At 41.3% G+C, this 24,436-nt stretch overlaps 1 protein-coding gene across 1 annotated transcript in view; it reads right to left on the bottom strand.

Annotated features, from left to right (window-relative positions):
- Positions 1-24,436, bottom strand: part of LOC124300690 (glutamate receptor ionotropic, NMDA 2B) — a 1,918,249-nt gene that overhangs the window by 1,135,652 nt on the left and 758,161 nt on the right. The gene's annotated exons all lie outside the window — the stretch shown is intronic.

The following is a 24,436-nucleotide window of genomic DNA, read 5'->3' as shown; positions in this document are numbered from 1 at the left end:
AGTTGAAAAATTAGTAGAGGATATGAGAACAGCAGATGTTATTGAGCCGTCTTCTAGTCCGTGGGCTTCTCCCATTGTCTTGGTCAATAAAAAAGATGGTTCCAAGAGGTTTTGTATAGATTATAGGAAGTTGAACGAGATCACCAAGAAAGACGCATATCCGCTTCCTCAGATAGGAGATACCCTTGATTTAATTTCTGGTGCCCGTTGGTTCTCTACGATTGATTTACAGAGTGGTTATTGGCAAGTCGAAATGAATCCGTTAGACAAAGCGAAAACAGCTTTTGTCACAGGGTTAGGTGGGCTTTGGCAATTTAAAGTTATGCCTTTTGGCCTTTGTAATGCACCAGCTACCTTCGAAAGAGCGATGGAATTCGCCCTTCAAGGTCTGACTGGTAAGATTTGTTTAGTTTATCTCGATGACATCATTGTGTTTGGTAAGACTTTTGATGAGGAATTGGAAAATCTTAAGCAGGTTTTTAGTCGTTTATTCCAAGCTGGTCTAAAAATGAGTCCCAAAAAATGTCATTTTTTCAAAAAGGAAGTATCTTTTCTCGGACACGTCGTTTCAGCGGAAGGTGTTAAGACAGATCCTTCTAAAATAGAAAAGGTTTTGAATTGGCCTCGTCCCGATTCAAAAGCAAAGGTTCAAAGTTTCTTAGGACTTTGTACTTATTACAGACGTTTCGTTAAGGGCTTTGCTTCTATAGCGAGACCTCTCCATGCTCTTACAGGAATTAAAGTTGTTTTCGATTGGACTCCCGAATGCGAAGAAGCCTTTGTTCTCCTTAAAAAATTATTAACTTCGTCACCGATATTAGCTTATCCCATCACCGATTCTCAATTCATCGTAGATTCTGATGCTTCTCTCTGTGGTATAGGTGGGGTTTTGTCTCAAATTCAGGATAATCAAGAGCGCGTTATTAGTTATTTCAGTCGGGTTTTGTCTAAACCGGAACGCAATTATTGTGTTACCCGTAGGGAATTATTAGCGATGGTAAAATCTATTTGCCATTTCCATCATTATCTTTATGGAAGGAAATTTTTGATTCGAACAGACAATGCTTCCTTAACTTGGCTTCTTTCGTTCAAATCACCTGAAGGCCAAGTAGCTCGATGGTTGGAGAGGTTAGGTCAATATGACTTCGAAATTAAACACCGTCCCGGAGTTCTGCATGGTAATGCTGATGCACTTTCTCGTCGTCCGTGCGGGGACGATTGCAAACAGTGCTCTCGTTTAAATAAACAGCTAGATCCCTCACTTAACGTTCGTCAAATTTCTCTCGTTGAAAATAAAGAAGACTGGATCATCGCCCAGGGAAAAGATTCAGATCTCCTCCTAGTTCGGAATTGGAAATCCACAGGAGTCAGGCCTCAGTGGGAAGAAATATCTTCTATGAGTCAGTCTTTGAAAATTTACTGGGCGCAGTGGGACTCCTTGTTTCTCCTCAATCAGTTGCTTTATAGGAAATGGGAATCACCTGACTCCAGGTCGGTACGTTGGCAGCTTCTGGTTCCTAGAGAAAAGATAACCGAGATTTTGTCAAGCTTTCATGATTCACCTGTCGGTGGTCATTTCGCTTCTAATAAGACTTTAGGTAGGATCAGAGAAAGGTATTTTTGGGCTCACTGCCGAGCTGACGTTGAAAATTGGTGCAGAACTTGCACGGTTTGTTTAGCCAAGAAGGGACCTCGTGAAAAAGGGAAGAGCTCTCTTCAAATATATAACGTAGGAGCTCGATTTGAAAGAGTCGCAATGGATATCCTAGGCCCTCTTCCTCTTTCTAGGTCAGGAAATCGCTATGCCCTGGTGATAGCAGATTATTTTACAAAGTGGTTAGAAGTAGTCCCAATTCCGAATCAAGAAGCTAGCACCGTTGCTCGAGCTTTTGTTCGAGAATTCGTCTGTCGTTACGGAGCTCCTCTTGAATTACACACAGATCAGGGTCGAAATTTTGAGTCGAATTTGATGAAGGAGTTCCTTCAAATTTTAGGGATTAGAAAAACTCGTACTACCGCTTTGCATCCGCAGTCTAATGGAATGGTAGAAAGATTGAATAGGACGCTTCTTCGTTATCTTTCTTCTTTCGTTGATCAGGATCAGAAAGATTGGGATGAGTGGATTCCCTTATTTCTTTTATCGTATCGCTCTGCAATTCACGATACTACCGGTTTTTCTCCAGCTATGATGTTGACGGGTCGAGATCTTCGACTTCCGTCAGATTTAGAAAAGGGCGTCAATCCTTCCGTGACTTCGTCCCAGGTGTATTTTAATTCCGTTTTCCGTCAAAAATTGGACGAGGTTCATGAATTTGCTAGGGAAAGAATTCGTATGGTCTCTGATAAGACTAAGGATCGTTATGATACTAGAGCTAGAAATTTAAAATTTGAGAAGGGAGATTCCGTTTGGTTACTTCAACCTCGTCGGCAACAAGGGCGTTGTCCCAAACTCCAAAGTAATTGGGAAGGTCCTCATTTTATTGTTGACCGGATTAACGACGTTGTTTTTAGAATTAGACGTTCCCCTCGTTCGAAATCTAAAGTCGTTCATCTGGATCGTTTAGCTCCTTATCAGTCAAGAGCATCGTTTCAGTAGCTCTCTGAAGGTTAGAAAGTTCGTTGACAGGTTAGGGTTAGTTCGATGTTGTTCGATTCGAGAAATTTTGATACATCGATTTCTTTGGCTTGAAGAGTGTTTCGGTTCTGCGCTTGAATGAAGTAGTGAGCGTTTGGTCGATCCTCTCTTATTTTTCTAACCCATATGTCAGTTTCTTTGAGTTTTTATAGATTTTTCCCGACGAATCTGCCGTCTTTGGCTGTTCCCGATGTTACCTCCAGCTGTACTGTTTGTCCGGTCTTAGCCTGGGTTCTCCGGATATTCAGATAAGATCGTTCCTTTTCTTTTGACTACATATTTAATTTGTTTTATTCGTGTATTCTCCCAAATTCACTTAGTGAATTTGAATTGTTATACCATCACTCACATTTGTCCTTTCAAAAACTCTAGGGTGAACTATTTCTAAAGAAGATTAGGATCAGTCACCCCACTATTTCCTTATTTCCTATGAAGAGAAGTCTGTTTTTATCTTATTTGGTCCTGGAATTGTCGGTTCCCACTTCGATGTTTTTATCCGAACCTGTTTCGGAGGGATCCTTCATGAAGAAGATTGAATTTCTTTCCGACATCAATCTGGGCCATTGCTGATAACTTTGAATTCATGAAGCCACATAACACTTAATAACACTTACCTTTATAAAACAAGGCACACAAATTTTGAAATTCAATTGAACGCTCAACTATCTGCTCAAGGTTTTCTGTGGTTTACCTTGAGACTGTGGGCAAATGCCAGATAGTAAAAAGGGAGTCTTTTAATTTTTAGAGCCACAGCTCCAACTCACCTTCGAGCACTGACTGCTAGATCACATTTTTTGTAATTGTTTATCTTTTCCGAGTCGGGTCGACTCTTTTCCTCGAGGGGGAGTAATGTTACAAAGGGTGAAATCACCCGTTTTGTCCCCTTTTGAATGATCTAGTAGTCATCATAGATAAAAGACGTTTATAAACCTCTTATGTCTTTAAAAAGAATAAGGTTGCTGCGTCAACCGACATTATTGTAAAAACAGTCAGTCTCTAGACTTTAAAAAGAGAGCTTGTGTCCAAATACATCTATTTTCTTTCTTAATATTCCTTGTTCGTGAGACTTCTTTGGCTCGGCGTTCGCCTAAATCGCACAGAGAACTCTTTGATTCTCTTAGATCTTTCGTAATTTCCCCCCGTTGTAACAATATTATTGGAATTTTATATTAACTGGGCTAAATCACGTGTTGGCGTACGTGTGCTGTACCTCTCTTCACCCAAAAATTACCCCTTCCCTCTCCGCGGTACTGAGCTATCGAGTATATGGTCGCGGTATATCGCATTACCGATTTCGAGGCGTGTTGATCACGCCAGGCTCCCAACAAATTTCGTGATATTGTTTTAGGTCCAGGATACCTCGCGGACGCCGATTTATTGTGCACGCGGTAAGTTCTCGGTCATTTTCTCCAAGTGACTGAGCAGCGAGAAAAATCCACGTCACAATACTTAGGTACGAGGCTAAATTTGTCAAGATCTGAGGGCATATACGTGGGTTCGACGCCAATTCTATCAAGATCTGAGGGCGTATACGTGGGTTCGAGGTCAAATTTGTCAAAATCTGAGGGCATATACGTGGGATCGACGTTAAATCTGTACAAGATCTGAGGGCATATACGTCGACTCGAGGCTAAATCTGTCAAAATCTGGGGGTATATATGTGAGTTCGAGGTTGAGTCTGTCAAGATCTAACGGCATATATATGAGTTCGAATTGGAATCTGTCATGTTATAGAAGGGCAAAGGGAGGGGGTAAGGTAGTGAAGGGATGGGCGGGTGGTGGAAGGAAGTTCTGGATTTCTGACACGGTGGCGGCAGCAACGGTGATATCTTCATAATATGAAGAGATACCGATCCTCCTTATTACAGGTTAACCGTTTGAGTCCCAGGTGGTATTGAAGAAACACTGTCGAATAATCCCAAGCAGCGCAACCGCGCTTTCTGTGAATGAGTACGAAACGACCTAAGCAGCGCGATAGCGCTTTGTTTATTTTATATCGATGAATCTCAATTGGAGCAATAGCGCTTCTTGTATGTGTAAGGTAACGTGATTCTCGACTTTTTCTTATCGCTTCGTCACGTTTATTGCAGTTTGCAAATTGATCGGACGTATTTTTCTGCAAGTGATTCTCATTGTTGAAAGGAACTGTGTCATGTACTTGCGTCAGTAAATCTGAGCGCGTTACTTCAAAAATCGGTAACGCACCTTCAGTTATACACAATGCTCGAAATGTGGTGGGTTTTCTCGACATAAAATCTCAACAGTGCGATCGCGCTGCTTGGGACTGAAACGGTTGAATACAGGTGGTGCCATCTATGGTACCCCACCCGTCGGTAACACTACCGTAGGTAAGGCGTACCATTGCGCGGGTAACACACCTACAGTCGGTAAGGCAGGAATCGGTGCTACTCTGCCAGTACGCCGCCATTGCGTATCAGAACTCTTATGTTATGTCCAATGATATTTCAATTACGTTTCAACTGAATCCAAGCACCGTTTGTTTTACATTGAATATCCGGCAGTGAACGATTTCCGTCCGTATCGGTTTGCGCCCCTCCCCCCCCTGACTACTCCAAGCTACCAGAAATTAATAGGGGCTCAAAGCTGGGCATTAAACCTCATTTTCAGCGTCTTGCGTTGCTTACAGTATAGAAGAAAAGTTTTCTCAAAACAACCGCTACACTGCTTCAAATACCACTTTTGCAACCCATAAGCATTTCCGAAGGTGCCGTGGTACGTCGATGAGATGTATCCATAGGAGTTATTATACCATTGTTCCGCTTCAGAATATATTAGTTCTCGCGTGAGAAAAGAGGGCTGTATATATCTTCCATATTTAGAACAAGTTTTGTATCATTATCATGGATCTACATCAGCCAAAGTCTTCTGTTCAATGCTTTGACGTATACGTCACACGGATTTTTTACAAATATTCATACAATCCCTATAATATTCGTATCCAGTATTTAATGATATTTCGTGGTAATTGTGTCTCAGCCAAACGTACACACTAGCTGTGTATTTAACTGGCAAGGCTAATCGAGCTCAGGGTGCCTTGAAGGGGATAGTTACCAAACGTCATCTATTTACATTAATGGCTCTAAGTTTCTTGGCTTTAAGTGTTTTTCCAGAGCCGATAAAACTTCGTACATCCACGATCATCTCCATAGTATAGACGGATGTTGAAATTGCATTGATTAACCGGCGCTAATATCGGTAGAAGACTAACTGCCCGGCTTCTTGCGCATCAGCTGTTATTTCCTCTCAGAAGAATTTTAAATAAATAGAGAGGGTAAAATAGATTAGTGACACACATACAACGAGAAACTCTGGAATTAATTTCTATGAATCACGGCACAAAGCTGCATGAAAATTCGTTCAATTCTTCCTTATAGTATTGTAACTTTCTTTGCGTCACAATCAAGAGTTGACTTCGAGAGCTTATTGAGAGAATTATCAGGCGTCAAAATTAAATGTTTTGGAAAAAATGCTCTAATAGTAAAACGAAATTGCACAGTCTGAAATCGGTAAAAAGACTGTTTTTTACAATGATGTCGGTTAACGCAGCAATCTTATTCATTTCATGACATATGAATATTTGAACTTCCATTATCTATGATACTTTCTTTTACAAACCGAACACCTTTCTGACCGACACATTTTTAATTTAGCTGATTTTTTTTCACGGGTTCTTTATCGAAAAACACAGACATACGTATTTCAGGATCTTTTTATTTTTCATATACTTTGGGTAATAGACAGGGTCGTAAATTTGAGAATCTGGCAATTTTCGGTTTGGAGACCCATTTTCAAAATTTCGTAACTCCAGTTGTAATTGTGCTAGAAACTTTTGTTCTTTTTTCATTTTAAAGAGAAAAGAATGAATTTGAATATAAAGATTATCTCATTAAAAATTATTAAGAAATTCATATTGTTATAAACAATTCAAATGTTTAAATCGATTTTTAACACTTGCCCCCAACTCGAAGCGACTTCTTATTATAATCATCGTATTGTATGTTGAATTTCCTATGAAAAACGTATTTTTAATTCATTGGCATATCATCGTTACTATTGGAAAAAATTAATTTATCTAGCGCGGCGCGTCACTACGGCACGTGAGTTCCATTGCACGCCTCATTTTCGTGCCTCGTATCGTTTTTCTCTGTAAGATAAGTGATTATTCTATATTTTTAATAAAATAATATTATTCGTTGGCTAATAGGACTTTATAAAAAATCCAGCGAAAAAATAAATGAATAAAAAATATTATTGTAGCAAATCAAAAATTAATTTATAAAGATTTCAAAATTTTAAAAATTTTTAAATCAAAAATACTCCATATACGATGTACTTATTAACTAATGATATAATGTATTGAAATCTTAATAAATTAACTTTTTATTTGCTACAATAATATTTTTTATTTATTTAGTTTTTCGTTCGATTTTTTATGAAGTCTTATTTAATAAGGTTTTGTCTTGTTGATATGGTAGATTATAACGTGGGAAAGGTTTTACTTTATCAAGATCGTATATTATATATTATAATTTATAACGCGATTCAAGTTTAAATATGACTTGTTCTTTACACATATTTTCATGACTGTGTGAATTCACAATTAAAATCTTAGTGCAAAGCTTTTAAATATCCTCTCTTCGTTATGCTTCATAATTCGTAGAATAACTGAATAAATGAATATAAGAATATATTCACGGTTTAATACTTAGCATTAAACGGTGGGTATTAGTTTAGGTTAAGATATGCTTATTGAAATCAATAATATCATCACAGTTTGGATTGCATAAATTATGAGATTTACTCTCACGAAATCGTACAATTTGTAGCAGCAGACAAATAAAACTCCGTTAATATCATTCACTGTACTAAGCTAATCGTAACCTAACATAACCCCACCGTATTGAGTATAAAGTCGTGAGCAACATTATTTGAATATTCCTACGTATTAAAAGATGATGACTTTTTATTTATAAATCTCACAAGATTTGTATCTTTACAAACCGTAAAAGTGTAATGTTATACACTTACAAGCATGCATCAATTAATTTTTTATAATAAGGTCATTTACATAATATGCATTATTTTGTGTGTTGATTAATTCTAAGATAACTATGGTATTGCTTCGCACAGATATCTTTGACATGGATGACTGCGAGGATGACAGCGTTGCCGATGTGATCGACCTAGAGTGAACCTCCTCTGCTGAAACGAACTCTACTCGTACGCTTCAAGGTAAGACCCTACTAGTAGTACAGCAAGGGGGGTTCTGAGTACAAACACCTTCTTTACCGACCGAGCCGCTCCGCGCAGCCCAGACTCAAACCCTTTTCCGCGATGACGTCACAGTCTGCCGTACCGAAGGTCAAAACCGTGCAACCTTACCGACAGTTGTATCGATCGAGGGTCAAGATCGTGCTGTTTTACCGACAATCTTACCGACCCCGTGCAACCTTACCGACAGTTGTATCGATCGAGAGTCAAAATCGTGCTGTTTTACCGACAATCTTACCGACCGAAGGTCTGTAGTGCTCGCCTGCCAACGGTAGAGGGCGCAGCGGGGGCGAGAACTTTTTTACCGACCCGCATTCTTCTCCCACGATAGGACTGCTGATGTGTAACATGAACCACTCCGAATTCCTTTCCCACGGTAGGACTGCTGATGTGTGACGTCAACCACCTCACATTCCTTTCCCACCTTATCAACCACGTGACATTCCAAAATTAATAGTTCCGAGAATTGTTTGTCTCAAATTCAACGTCGCACCGAAATCCTTTGACCGCATGCCGCTCGCCGTCAAGTCGAAACTTGTCGAACGCATTGTTTTGTCTAACCACCTTATCTACCACGTGACATTCCAAAATTAATGGTTCCGAGAATCGTGTTTCACTTATTCGGATGTCGGTTTGATATCCAAGGTCGACCGATAGTCGCGGTACAGAGCCATGGATCTGCGGTGTCGGGTTACTATCGCTCTTGGAATGCCAAAAGGTGCGCGCGCATCCGTACAGCTGCCCTATAAAAAGGACGCTCATCACTGCAAACGATCATTACGTCACAAGCTGTCAAGTATACGTGAGGAAAGAGCTCAAGATGGAATCCGCGAAGTGTTTGAGATTGATCGATATTATGGAATCGGCGTTCAAGATTTTATCGGAAAAATCGTCACCGGCAGAAATTGCAAAATGGATTCGACTCGGAACCCAAAATATCAGGCTTTTGAATAGAATCTTACGCAACAACGCCTCAACGATCGGGGAGAAGACAAGAATTTTGACTACAATCGGAATTCTGAAATCGTTGACAGTCAAATTTCAACAATTGCAGAAAGTGGGTGACGGATTACGAAGCCGACGAAGAAGCGATCGAGTACGGTGGGAAGATTTGGAATCAGCTTTCGAGAGTAGAATTCGAATTGGATCCATCGTCAATTTGAAGCATGAAGATGTGGAGAGATTTCTAGAAGACGCAAAGGTACTAGCTGTGACGAGGCTGAAAAACGCTCTGAAGAAAGACAGGAGCTTGAAAGCCAACGTTATCCTGGCTTGTAAATTTGAACTCAGAAAAGTTGATCGCACGGTGGAAGAGATCAAATTTTTTAATACGAGAAATGAAATCATCCTCCAGACAACGGATATCAACGAATGGTTCATCGAAAACGCGACGGAGCGTTTGTTGAAAAAGGTGGAAGATTTCCAGGAAAAGGATTCGGGCTGGTCGCTGACCGAAATAATCAATTTGACTGTGAATATCAACAAGTACGTGCCACTACGAGGCGGTGTCTTCACATACACACCACTACCCAAAGATATTCAAGATAAGAAGGCTGTCGTCAACATCCGTAACAGCGACTCGTATTGCTTCCTCTGGTCGGTCACCGCAGCTCTGTTCCCAGCCGACAACAACAATCCCAGTAAAATTACTTCGTATCCACATTTCAGCTCAGTGCTACGGTATGATGGTATAACGTTTCCTATGTCTCTAGACAAAAACACCATTTCAAAATTTGAGAAGCTTAACGGTCTTTCAATTAAAGTTTACGGTGTAGACCAAGGTGATCGGAAAAAAAGTGAAATAGTACCGATTCACCTGAGTCAGAATGAGTCTGATAAACCTACAATTCATCTTTTGGCGATCGAAACTGAAAACACTGATGATGATGATGATAATGATGTGGAAAATTATGAAAAAAAACAGAATCTTTCATTTTACTTGTATTCGAAATCTGTCTCGATTAACAAGATCTCAAATTTCTAAGCATAAATGTCATACTTGGTTGTGCGATAGGTGTCTGTCTCATTTTAATTTCGAAAGATGTTTGTTGAAGCACCGAGCTGATTGCATGAATTTAAACAAAACCAAAGTTATTCTACCTAGAGATGAGGAAAAAATACTCAAATTCAAAAATTTCAAGCACAAAAAAACCGTTCCATTCTGCATTTACGCGGATCTCGAATGTTTACTACAACCCACACATGAAAGTTTTGGGGAAAATAGAACAATTTATCAGAAGCATCTTCCGTATAGTATAGCTTACTATCTGCATTGCGCGTTTGACGATTCGCTTTCAAAATTCAAAATTAATCGTGGAGAGACTTGCGTTCAATGGTTTGTGAACGAGTTAGCGGAATTGGCACATTCGTTGGAGGGATACTACAAGACTGTTGTACCGATGGAACCACTAAATTTCAATAAAATCAACGAATTTTATTCAACGACAGTGTGTCACATTTGTGAAAAACCGTTTACACTCGCAGACGTGAAACATCGTGATCACTGCCATTTCACGGGAATGTACCGTGGTGCTGCTCACCGAGGTTGCAATCTAAATTACCAAAATTCGCACATTATCCCAGTGATATTCCACAATCTGTCGGGTTACGATTCACATTTCCTGATCAAAGCACTGGCTACATCGTTCAAGGGCACAACTGAGCTTCTACCCGTAAACATAGAAAAGTACATTTCATTTACAAAATACGTCGAGGGGACAGATATAAAGTTTAGATTCGTAGATTTGTACCGCTTCATGCCCAGTAGTCTTGAGAAATTAGCAACGTATCTCGGTGATGATCAGAAATCAATCACACGAAAATTTTATCATAGCTCAGATAAATTTCAGTTATCGACCAGAAAAAGAGTGTTCCCGTACGAATACATAGACAGTTGGGAGAAGCTCGAGGACACACGGTTACCATCCAAACAACAATTTTACTCAAAATTAAATGATCGGGATATATCAGACGACGACTATGCACATGCATGTAAAGTTTGGCAAACTTTTAACGTTCAAACTTTGGGAGAGTATTCGGACTTGTATTTACAGACGGACGTGTTTTTACTGGCCGACGTTTTTCAAAACTTTCGACAGAGCTGTTGGACGACGTACAAACTGGACCGGTTACATTACTACACAGCACCCGGTCTGTCGTTTGATGCAATGTTAAAATGTACAGGCATCGAACTCGAGCTTCTCACCGACATAGACATGGTTATGTTTATCGAAAAGGGTATTCGTGGTGGTGTGTCACAGTGTTCGAACAGATACGCAAAGGCCAACAATAGATATATGGGAGAGGAATTCGATCCTGAGGTCGAAGAATCTTATCTCATGTACTTTGACGTTAATAATTTGTACGGTGCTGCTATGAGCTTTGCTCTGCCATACAGTTCCTTCGAATGGTTATCAGACTTCGGACAATGCGACGTTCTTACCATCTCGGACGACGCGGAGTTTGGTTACATACTGGAGGTTGATTTGGAATATCCTGAGGAACTGCATGAAATTCATAAGGATTTACCACTGTGTCCGGAGCACTACATACCTCCGATCTCGAATAGTAAGCAACCGAAATTGACACCCACGCTATTTTCCAAGAAAAACTACGTTGTTCACTACCGCGTTTTGAAACAATGCTTACAATTAGGCTTAAAACTACTCAAAATTCATAGAGTTCTCAAATTCAGGCAAACCCGGTGGCTGAAAAAATATATAGATTTAAATACCGATTTGCGAAAAAAATCTGACAACGAATTTGAGAAAAATTTTTACAAGCTAATGAACAACGCAGTTTTTGGCAAAACTATGGAAAATGTTAGGAAGTATAGAGATGTCAGGCTGATCACGAAATGGGATGGAAGATACGGTGCTAGAGCTACCATAGCCAAACCCAATTTTCACAGCTGCACCGTTTTCGACAAAGATATAATTATCGTTGAAATGAGTGAGACGAAAGTCAAGTTGAATAAACCATTGTACGCAGGTTTCTCCATCATGGATCTGGCTAAAACATATATCTACGATTTTCATTACAATTACATCAAGCAGAAATTCGGCAACCGAGCAAAATTAATGTACACGGATACCGACAGTTTGATTTACAATTTTACCGTTCCCGACATATACGAACACATTAAGGAGGACTTGCACAAATTCGATACTTCTGATTATCCGCTCGACAACGTTTACGGAATACCTAGAGCAAACAAAAAAGTTGTCGGCTTGATGAAAGACGAGAATAACGGGAAAATCATGTCAGAATTTGTAGGATTAAGAGCTAAGTTGTACGCATTCCGAGTCTTGGGAGATGAAAAAGACACCAAACGTGCCAAAGGTGTCAAAGCATCAGCGTCAAGGAAAATAACCTTCAACGATTATTTGGACTGTGTTTTGAACCGTGAAAATCTATCCTCAAATCAGCATTTGATATTGAGTCGAAAGCACGAGGTATACACCGTAGAACAGCAGAAAGTAGCACTGAGCTGGAATGACGACAAGCGGATCGTGTTTCAAAATACAACCGACACGCTTCCGTGGGGCTACAAGCCTAAGCTTTGTAATTTATAACTGTACCATGTCTGTCGATTGTCTAAAAAATAAAGACGCATACTTGTTGTGTATCGGATATAAAATAAAGAGGGACATACGTTTTTACAAAAAATTCATTTATTCGTTTATCCAACTGTTGTGTGTATTGTCAAAACCTAACCATTTAACGTATATTTTTCTTCCGCGCTTCTTGAGCACCTTCTCCACCAGATAGATATCCGGATGCTTAACCTTGAGGAGCTCTTGTTCGTAGAAACCACCAGCGATGGGTTGATCTCGGTAGTCTTTGAGCTTGTACGTCACAGGATGAGTATTTTCCACTCGACTTATCGTGAATATTTCAGTCGTCCAATTGGGAGTGTAACCTTTCTCGAAGACATTTTTGAATTTGCTGATTCGAACTTTGTCGCCGGATTTGAACTTTGCCGATACGGTAGGTATCGCTCGAAGCCCTCCGTACGCCTGACGTAATAACAGCCTCTCGTTTGCAACGGTGACATCCGACGGTTTCATTTTTATGGTTCGGTGTTTGACGTTGTTGTAAGCCGAAACCAAATCGGATAAGATATCGAGCCACTTGTAGCTTCCTTGCATGCTGAACCGTGTCCACATTTTACCTTTCAGCGTGCGATTGAAACGTTGACAGATCGAAGCCTTCAAATTACTGTACGTGGAGTAAAGTTTGATTCCGTAGCGTGTCATAAGCGATTCAAATTTCGAGTTGTAAAATTCCGTTCCTCTGTCGACGTGTAAATTTTTCGGTACCCGTCCTTGGACAAGCACAGATTCCATTGCCTTCGTAACATCATCTCCAGACTTGCTCTTTATCGGTACAGCCCACGCATACTTTGAAAAGATATCAATGACTGTGAGCATGTACTTGTAACCTTTGTTTTGTCCAGCGTACGACGTTATATCAACAAGATCCGCCTGCCAGGTCTCGTCGATGCCGCGCACGTCTACACGTCGACGCGGGTAATTCCGGCGTGCAGGCTTATGCAGTTCCGTCACCAGTGCTTGCTTTTCCTCGTTCATATTCCAACGCTATTAGTCTGGTATCCAATTTGGAAATGATTTCCGCGTTTCGAATCGACAAGTCTCTGTCTGTTTTAAAGTCTGTGTAGAAGGTATCCAAGGCTTTCTTCGCGGTGATCTCCAAAGCTTTGATCATTTGATCGAGGTTGTCGATTTGTTTTTGCAGCACGCTGAATTTTCGTCTCAAGGTTTTTAAAGTTACAGCATTGTTCGGCTCTGCGGGATCTGCGACGTTGCACAGTCTTTTGTTCCGTATATCGTAATGCCCGTCCGCTGTTATTTGAAACCCGACACCCGGAGGACCGCGAGTGCTCGCGGTCGTGTTTTTATTCAGCTGACGTCCAAACACGTCGACGCTCATCTCGGTAATGAATGCAAAAATGACGGGAGCTGCTTAATAAATGATTCCTGCTTCGCGTAGCTCTTCGATAATGGAGATTATTTCGTTATTGTGACTCGGATTTCCCGCTGCCTGAGATGCCAGGAGTTAACGAAGACGCTCCACCAACTCGTTTGGATCATCCCAGAAGACGTATTCCGATTCAACACCTTGTCGAGTGATCATAGCTTGCGGAAGTAGACCTTTACCCTTTCGGCGAGGTGATGGGGAATAATCCATTAATTCGGCAATGACATTTCTAAATTTGTAACTGTTATCGTTTCGAACAGCCCCGTCGGATGAGTAATACTTCTTATGCGCGTTCGTTGCGAGGATCATGTTTTTAAAATTTTCCCGATCTCCGGCGCTCACAGAAGAACCGTCAGGCTTCTTTTTGAACAAAAGTTCCAGCAAACCCTTCGTTTTCGGGTAACGCGTGTCGCCAATACGAACGTAGTCACTCTCAAAAGGTATCAACGAATCACCGATCATTAGTCCGTTTGAGAGGTTGCGTACACCGTACACGTTGTCCAATTCGCCTTTTGTCTTCGCATCTCTCATCAGTGCAAAATACTCGTCCTCGACCGGTGTTTCTACGACTGTTTCATCCCCCGCCGAAGCAAAGGAATCGTCCATTTCCGAGACAGTTTCATTTTGCGTTTCATTTTTCATCTCCTTTATTTCTTCTTTAATTTCTTCCACCTCTTGTTTGACAGGTTTGGTATCTTTTGTAACATTCACCAGTTCTTGCAACGGAGTCACTACTGGTTTGAAAACGTCACTCAATTTCTGAGTCGTAGATTCCCTGCCCGACTTGAGCAATCTGTGTTTTTGACGGATCGCAGCACTTGCTTGAGCAATCTGATGTAGGACATCTTTTTGCTTGGAAATTTCAGAGCTCTGCATGTTGACGCAACTGAGTCTGCAACGCTACTGCGTCCCTCGCTCGAAAACGGTAGATTTTATTCCTTTTCCAGGCTAACAAAAGAATCGAATCCCCTCCTGTATCGTCCTTCGTTGAGCTCACTGTCTTTGTCGATCACCAGAAACCCGTACTTCTCACCGTTCCAGCATGCAGAGCACACACTTTTAAACTCTGTGTAAGACATATCGGTGTTCACATGGTCGTTGTATACGTGTCTCAGGTTCATATCGTCTTGTTTGAATAACACGAGTAAGTTTACGTTGTCGCGCACGAGATGTTTGGGAATACGCGCGTACGTCTGACAGAGATAGAAACAGTCAACGTCGTGATGTCTACCCATGCAAAAGTAGGCTCTAATATTGTCCTGCTTCTCGCACGCTACATCGTCAAATATGATTATTGAGTTGGGCCGTGCTTCTTCCGGTGGAATCACTTGCTCACGCTCGGTAAACGCAAAATACTCCGTATTCTCAACATGGTCCAGCAATTGCTTCAACAATTGGTATTTAGGTTGGTTGAGAGATTTCGAGTAGATGTAGATATTTTCAAATCTGAGTCCATTGGGATGGGTTATAAGTGTGAGCAACGCATTAGTTTTACCACAATTCGACGGTCCACAGAATATCGCACGTACACTGTTCGGGAGTAATTCACCGTGCCGTTTGTGCTTTTCGACATTTTGCTCCGAAAGTTTGTCAAAATTCATCACGGGAAGCTTGGTAGGTTGTTTCTCAAACCGCATCTCGGACATGACTGATCGGATTTGCTATAAATACCCCGTTTTAAAGCACTTTTCTTCAGTCAACGCACGAACATGATCGCGTACAGAGGTAAACGAAGCAGCAGCAGGCGGCAACATCGTGGCAAGGGTCTGGTGAATAGAATCATCAACAAACTTCCGATCGAGTTGCATGTTCCCGGTTACCAATACTGCGGTCCTGGTACGAAGTTGACGAAAAGACTAGCGAGAGGCGATTCCGGTATCAATCCTCTCGATGCAGCGTGTAAGGAACACGATATAGCGTATTCGAAAAATCGTGAGAACCTTGAGGTTAGAAACGAGGCTGATAGGGTGTTGGCTGAGAAAGCTTGGAAACGGGTTCTCGCAAAGGACGCAAATTTGGGTGAGAAGGCAGCCGCTTGGGCAGTAGCTAATACAATGAAAGTAAAATCAAAACTCGGAATGGGAATGCGAAAGTCAAAAAATGTGACCTTGAGAAAAATTGTAAATGCTGCAAAACGTTCTATGGTTCCAAGCAACGATGCAAAAGTAGCTATCGAATCTGCGCTGAAGGGAGCTGAGAACGCCGTTAAAAAAGCGGGTGGTAAATGTAAAGTGCGAACACCTCGCGTCCTACCGGTACCTTCGAAAGTCGGTGGTTTTCTACCGTTTCTGATTCCTATTTTTGCCGGTCTCAGCGCTACGGGTGCGTTAGCCGGTGGTGCGGCAGGTATAGCAAAAGCTGTGAACGATGCGAGCGCGGCTAAACGAGAATTGGAGGAAAGCAAACGACACAACAAAACTATGGAAGCTATCGCGTTGGGCAAAGGGCTTCATATGAAACCGTACAAAACAGGTCTTGGTCTCCATCTTTCAAAAAACTAGATGCGATGCTACCACGTCGAGCGTGGACTGATTGGGACTTGTTGAAATATGCAAAAATCTTGAGGGTTCCGCATTTCCGCGGTGTTTTTATGCGAAACGAAATGCCCGAAAACGGTCCACGAAAAAACGAGTCAGCTATAATCAACCTTGACGACAAAGACGGTCCGGGAACACACTGGGTTGCGTACAAGAAACGCGACAATAATATCGATTACTTTGACAGTTTCGGCAACCTTCAACCACCCTCGGACCTCATAAAATACCTCGGCGTTGGTAGCGTCAAATACAATCATGAGAGGTACCAGGATTATGATACATTTGAATGCGGACACTTGTGTCTGAAATTTCTAAGTGGTGAGCTATATAAACATGGTGCGTGATTCGTCAAAGTCAGTCTACCACTCGCAGTCATGGATGATTCGTTAACGTTAACGATTTCGGGAACCTCTTCGATACTCGAGGTACAATATTTCCCACCGATCGAACTTGCTCGTGATAAAAGTTATGCTCTTGGCTTGGTAGAATTGTTAACCTTTAATTCGATTCCCAACGTTGATGTCGGTCACAATAAAATTTACGTAGCTGACAAAGTGATCACCATACCTACCGGCAGCTACGAGATCGAGGACATAGAGAAGTATCTTCAAAACGTGCTAAGAAATACAGATATCAGGCTCGCCATCAAACCCAACAATAATACATTACGCAGCGAAATCACATGCAACCACACGATTAACTTTGAGCCGAATGATTCCATTGCTCAACTTTTGGGATTTACACCACGTGTATTGGAGGTTGATAAAACTCACGAATCGGACGTGCCTGTAACTATACTCAAGGTCAACGCGTTGCCAGTCGAGTGTAGCATTACAACAGGCGCCTACGTCAATGGACACAAAGTACACACTATTCACGAGTTTTTCCCGACCGTCCCACCAGGATATAAGATCGTGGAAGTACCGTCGCACGTCATTTACCTTCCGATCACCGTCAAGACCATAGATCACGTTCAGCTCCAGTTAGTGGATCAAGACGGAGACCTGGTTAATTTTCGTGGAGAAGTTATCACTGTGAGACTACACATCAAATCGCAATAAACGATGGGAATCGTATATAACAGACTGTCAAAGAGTAGGTATATCAGTAAGTCGACATGCCCCGATCAAGTCAGTCGTCGTTCGATTCCCGAACCGCTAACACCTCGAAACGTGGAGTTCCTGATAGCTCTGGGTCTGAAACTGACACCTTTTGGAAGAGGAATTTCCGACAAATAAAAATCCGATTTTGCTTTTTTATCATCTGCTACGTGCCATGGTGGAGGAAATCTTGAGCATTCAAACACCAGTCGTCTTTGACGAATCCGTTGCGCATTACGAGATTCACGCTCACAAACCTTACGCCTCGTCAACTTTCAACAACAGCGATGAAATTCGAATCACCGTTCAGCATCAGGATTTATGCATATTACCCAGCAAAAGTTCGGTACATATCCACGGACGACTCCTCAAACCTGATGGTACAGCTACTGTGAACACACAGCTCGTAAACAACGCCATCTGTCATCTGTTTGAAGAAATTCGCTACGAAATTAACGCAGTTGAGGTTGATAGAAGCAAGAACGTTGGCTTGACAAGTCTCATGAAGGGTTACGCTTCCCTGCACCCTGGTCAGACTTGGCTGATGGAGAACGCTGGATGGCTCGATGTAGAAGAGAAGAAAAAATTAACCGATGCCGATGGTAACTTTGACGTACTGATACCGCTCAGCATGATATTGGGTTTCGCCGAAGACTACCGCAAGATCGTTGTCAACGCTAAACATGAGTTAATTTCGACGAGATCAAAAACTGACGTCAACGCAATCATGCAGACTCAGGAGGAGGAATTCAAAATCACGATCAATGCAGTGGAATGGCTAATACCGTATTTGAAACTCGCGGATCAGAAAAAAGTTGACCTACTAAATTTCATTCAGAGAGATCCGCCTGTTTCGATGAGCTTCCGCAGTTGGGAATTGTACGAATATCCCTTACTTCCCACAACATCGAAACACGTTTGGACTGTGAAAACTTCCACTCAGCTTGAAAAACCTTGGTACGTCATTTTGAGTTTCCAAACAAGTAGAAAGAACAAGACCGGCAAGAACGCAAGTCATTTCGATCATTGCAATATCACGGACGTCAAGCTATTTTTAAACTCTCAATCTTATCCGTACGGTAACCTGAACCTCAACATGAGTCGTAATCTCTACGCGCTCCTGTATGAGATGTACGCAAACTTCCAAGCTACCTACTACGACAAGAACCCCGAGCCGTTGCTGACAAAGAGTGAATTTCTTCGAGACGTCCCCTTATTCGTTATCGACTGTTCGAAACAAAACGAATCTTTGAAGTACGGACCTGTCGACATCCGTCTTGAATTTGAAGCTAAAGCCAACTTTCCCGCTGAAACATCGGCGTACTGCTTGATCGTTCACGATCGTATTGTCGAATACAACCCGCTCAGTGGTGGGGTGAAAAAGTTGGTATAAAAGCTGACCCGTTCCCACCATCTCGCACAGTTCAAAGATGGAGCTTATCGTTGACATACAAGGCTTTCGTAGACCTTTCAACAACACCTTCACATTAAAAGAATTGGCTATAATTTCAATCTACTCGGAAGCATCTCCATTTGTGTTTTTCTTCAAGCCACCTTACAAATGGAATTTACTGGACGTCAAATACAAAAGCCAAAATTCTTGGTTAGAACGCGATTTTCACGGCTTACGTTGGAGCTGTGGAACCATACCTTTTGAGGAAGTTGAGCGGACCATTCAAGACAGGCTGTGCAAAGCTCAAACCGTGTACGTAAAAGGAGAAGAAAAACGAGATTGGTTGCTCAAAATCGTTCCGAAAGTTCAAATCATCGATATGTTGGACTTTGACTGCCCGTCGCTTGAAACCCTGCAAAAAACTTCAGCTGTGTCTCTGAGATGCGGCCTTCACACAATACCCAACGCAATCTGTGCAGCACGAAACGTTTGCATACTTCAGAATTGGCTACAAAATCATCGTACTGTCCGGATGGCGAGGCTGTACGATTTGTGTTACTGCGCAGAAGCGTCTACAAGAACGGTCCCGCATTCCTGGCGAATATATCACCCTGGTCATGATACTGTTGAATAGAATTATTGTACTATTTTTGTGAAGTAATTGTCAACCGTACTCTAAAAATTGTACTCAATGAAACTGTTTTTTAAAGAATATTCATGAAATAATTTTACATCTTCACCTTAGCTCTTAAGAGAGAATTTTTTTCAATACGAAGCTTATGTAAGATTCGACCTTGCTCTCCATCCTTGACCGAGCTGTACTCAAACCGAGTTATGTTTTGCATTCCTAGAGCGATAGTAACCCAACACCGCAGATCCTTGGCTCTGTACCGCGGCTATCGGCCGACCTTGCACTCCGGCCTGAACCCGTCCAAATACTCATCGTAGAGTTCACATTACATGACGCAGCTCGAAACCCACCATCGTTGCTTAGTGGTGTTCGGAGTAGCATTTTCTTAGATTTTGAGACTTAATTCTAGATACAATTACAAGGTACGTAGGATTAAAGGTATACAAGATGGATAAATGAAAAAATATTCATAATTTAAATCTTTTTTATTGAACGTAAGACTTACACAGAACATTGGATATTTGAATATTATACGTATACAAATTCAAGTTGACCGTACGGTCCGCCAAGATAGCGTAGATGCAGCCGTATCTCCTTACTGGCTGTCGTCACCTTCTGGAACAAATCTTCATTTTCGTGGAGGGCTTTGTTCAGTCGGTTGGGCAGAAAAATCGTGAAAGCGTCATCCAAGTCCAGAACGATTTTGTCTCCAAATTTCGTTTTTACCCGACGTACGCCACTGACCCGGTATTCGAAGCAGACTTCGAGGTCCGAGAGCTTTTTCAACGGCAGAAATGTCTCCAGACGAGCGACTTCGTTCAATTTTGAAAAGTCCATTGTCGTTACGGTCCAGTTGTAGGTGCTCGAAATCTCTTGTGAGTTGATTGAGGTCGGATCTGATTTTCAGCAGATGTTTTACTTCTCCAATATTCTTGAGGAGCAGTTCTAGTCGTTTCTTCAACTCACGTTGTTCCAGAGCACTTCTCAATTGCAAGAACAGCTTCAGACTGGCGATGAAGTTTTCACTTTTCGCTTATATAACGTTCCCCCACCACATAATTTGATGGAGGGTAAGGAATGTCACGGGGCTGATATCAAAGTTTGTGTATGCGCGCGCACCTTTTGGCATTCCAAGAGCGATAGTAACCCGACACCGCAGATCCATGGCTCTGTACCGCGACTATCGGTCGACCTTGGATATCAAACCGACATCCGAGTAAGTGAAAAACAATTCTCGGAACCATTAATTTTGGAATGTCACGTGGTTGATAACGTGGGAAAGGAATGTGAGGTGGTTGATATCAAACCGACATCCGAATAAGTGAAACACGATTCTCGGAACCATTAATTTTGCAATGTCACGTGGTTGATAAGGTGGTTAGACAAAACAATGCGTTCGACAAGTTTCGACTTGACGGCGAGCGGCATGCGGTCAAAGGATTTCGGTGCGACGTTGAATTTGAGACAAACAATTCTCGGAACTATTAATTTTGGAATGTCACGTGGTTGATAAGGTGGGAAAGGAATGTGAGGTGGTTGACGTTACACATCAGCAGTCCTACCGTGGGAAAGGAATTCGGAGTGGTTCATGTTACACATCAGCAGTCCTATCGTGGGAGAAGAATGCGGGACGGTAAAAAAGTTCTCGCCCCCGTTGTGCCCTCTACCGTTGGCAGGCGAGCACTACAGACCTTCGGTCGGTAAGATTGTCGGTAAAACAGCACGATTTTGACTCTCGATCGATACAACTGTCGGTAAGGTTGCACGGGGTCGGTAAGATTGTCGGTAAAACAGCACGATCTTGACCCTCGATCGATACAACTGTCGGTAAGGTTGCACGGTTTTGACCTTCGGTACGGCAGACTGTGACGTCATCGCGGAAAAGGGTTTGAGTCTGGGCTGCGCGGAGCGGCTCGGTCGGTAAAGAAGGTGTTTGTACTCAGAACCCCCCTTGCTGTACTACTCCTACTGAGATCTTGGGAAAAATAGTTTATTCTTTTTTTTTAAATGATTAAATGGTTCCAATCAAAAAACGAATCCCCAAAGTTTTAGATTAGGCTAGGATGTCTTTAAAAAAAAAAATTGCAACCTTCTGCGATGAAAGGGTAGACGCAAGGAACCTTTCGCAGCGCTGCGCTGCGAAGAAAAAGTTCTGCGAAAGGTTCCCTGTTTTTACCAATATATCAGTAGGGTCTTCCGTTAACAGGGTTACAGTTTATTGAGTTGCACCGTGTCGAGACGGACCTGTCGGACCAGTTCTTCAAGTAGTCTAATATAACGGCTCTCCGTCGTGTGCCAAGCCAGCGTGACTTGAAAAAAATTTATTTCTACAATTCAAGTGGCAAAAGATATGTTTGATCCGTGACTAATTGAAACAGATTTCTTCTAAGCATGGATGTGTAAAAGTTTTACCATCATCTAAAATTGAATTTCATAGGTCTGCGTTGTTAGTTTGAATGCCATCTGTTCGCACGTGTGGGCTGTCGTGCAAGATTTCATGTTGGTGATTTCGCACCAGAGACAATCAATAATCACACGTAATTCTCTTTACATTAGAGCATCATGAAGCTTTCCGGCCAGTAACTAACACCGCTCATTGAATATCTAAACAGTTAGTTGAAATTCGTATGTTTCCATGTGAAAGAAATACGCATCTCTTAGAATTCTCTAAATCTTCTTGGTTTAAGCTTTGACTGTCATCAATTCAGTCGACGTGCTACTCGCTGACTTCGTCTTGGTTGTGGTGGTCATTTTTAATACGACTTTCAAGTAATGCGATTTCATACCACAGAATTTTTTAAGTTAACGTAGTACCACTTACTCCTCGAACCTGCTAGCCAGCAAAAGATGGGTGCACATTATAGTGGTCCTTAATAAGGTCATTTGGAAATTTTGTGGCCCGTGTAGACTGATATTGTGTATCCAAAAAAATAACATAAAATGTAGCCAGAAGGTCGGGCTCATAGCTCAATTTTAAGTCGTAACCCACAGCCCTCGAATTTTTCCATGTCAATAACATACGTTTTTTTTGTTCCTCTTGCAGTATTGCTCTTAAAAATCTGAAACTTGGCGAAATTCTTACCTACGGTAATAGGTATCCCATATAAATTTTACAGATTTTCAATGACATTATTTTCTGAGCTGTAATTCCGAAAACTATATTGAAATTGTTATTTTTGGAGTTACAGCACGATTGAGTAGTAACAAAAAAACGTTAAAAATCTGTAAAATTCACACTACCATATATGTAAGAATTTCGTTAGGTTTTAGATTCTTCGGAGCAATACCGCGAAAGGAACAAAACATTTTCCATCGAGTTCCAAGATTAGTACGTTATTCAAATCGGAAAAATTTGAGGACTGTGGGGCATTTTTTACTATTTATTTGGAGACATGGCAGCCAACGGGTGCGTTAAATTAGGGTATGATCTTATGAAGGACCACCCTAGTGCACATACGCCGTAAGATCGTCTGCTTCCTTCGGATTCGTGTATGGAACGCATTTTAGAGATTGGTGATGTATTTAATTGGAATTAAATTAATTATAACGTATACAGCAGGCACTCCACGGCAACTCAACCTAGGTCTCTGATCCTCAACTTCCTCGAGATGTTGGACTCCAAAAAGCACTCATATTTTTTAAATATATTTATCACGACAAATTTGATTTGCTAAGAATTCTCCAAATCACATATCGTTAACTGTCCAAAATCCTGTATCAAATATATAAATTTACAGTATTGTTTTTGATTATATATTTTTTTGATTCATTAGAAAATTTTTGAAATAGTTTTTGTAACATTTTTACCCAGCCACAATCAATAATCAACCTTTATTCAATTAATACTATTATCAAAGAGCTGAATTGTAAACACGTATTATTCTAATGCGTTCCAAAAATATTAACGTTCGTTTGTGTAGCACATGAAAAAAAAAATTATTCCGAAATTAAAAACTCGTTACTTACCTGTCGTTATGAATTATTGCAACTGATTCCGAAACGCGGCAAATTATTTGAGAAATTTCACAATTCACCATAGAATAAAGAAATTCCGATAGATCAGTAACGCACGTACACCGAGATAACGCCTGACAACGGGGCGTTCACATTAGGCAGAGTCGTTAAGTAGCGCAAAAAGATCCAGAATCACTCTCCAGGTTCGATTCCTGGCTCCGTCGTTAATTTTTAGAAATCACCAGTAGTTCGAATTTATATCTTTTAACAATGACATTCTCGTAATTAACGATATGCATATCCGCATATCAATTATTAGACGGCTTGTCCGTCTTATTTGGCTTCCCATCGGAAGCAAGAATCGAAAAATGTAAACATTCTCCATCTACATACATTCTTACACATAGTGCTTGAACAGAATAAAAAATTCATATTCAAACTTTGTTATAGTATCTTTTCCGTTCTAAGCGGTGAGAAGATATTGAATCCTGACCGATCGAGGCCGCAATACAGGTTCTAAATTTGGTTTTCACGAGTCTTACCCCCGTGATATTATATATCCTACTAATTTCCAGTTCCGACATCTTCTTGGTCGGCTGACGGTCCACGCAGCTGATAAAGTTGAATTTTTCTAAATCCCCTGCATTCAATAAAAGTTCAATTCCACAAGTTTCTCATAATTGAGGAATAGTTTATAAAGAGAAGACGGAAGGAACAGAGTCGCGGCTGAAATAAACTTACGTTTTATATTTCATTCATCTCCATCACAATTTCCAATAAACATGATTCGACACGCAATTCCTAGAAAAATCGTATAGGAATCCCTCACCTAGCAGACTGATTTGATCGACTTGTCACCCATTGAGCTCTTTGTCGGCATTGTCTCAAAAGCTA

This window comes from Neodiprion virginianus, chromosome 3 (assembly GCF_021901495.1).
Source record: "Neodiprion virginianus isolate iyNeoVirg1 chromosome 3, iyNeoVirg1.1, whole genome shotgun sequence".
Classification (NCBI taxonomy): Eukaryota; Metazoa; Arthropoda; class Insecta; order Hymenoptera; family Diprionidae; genus Neodiprion; species Neodiprion virginianus.
Note: the sequence above shows the minus strand (reverse complement) of the source record. Positions and strands in the feature narration are given on the sequence as shown.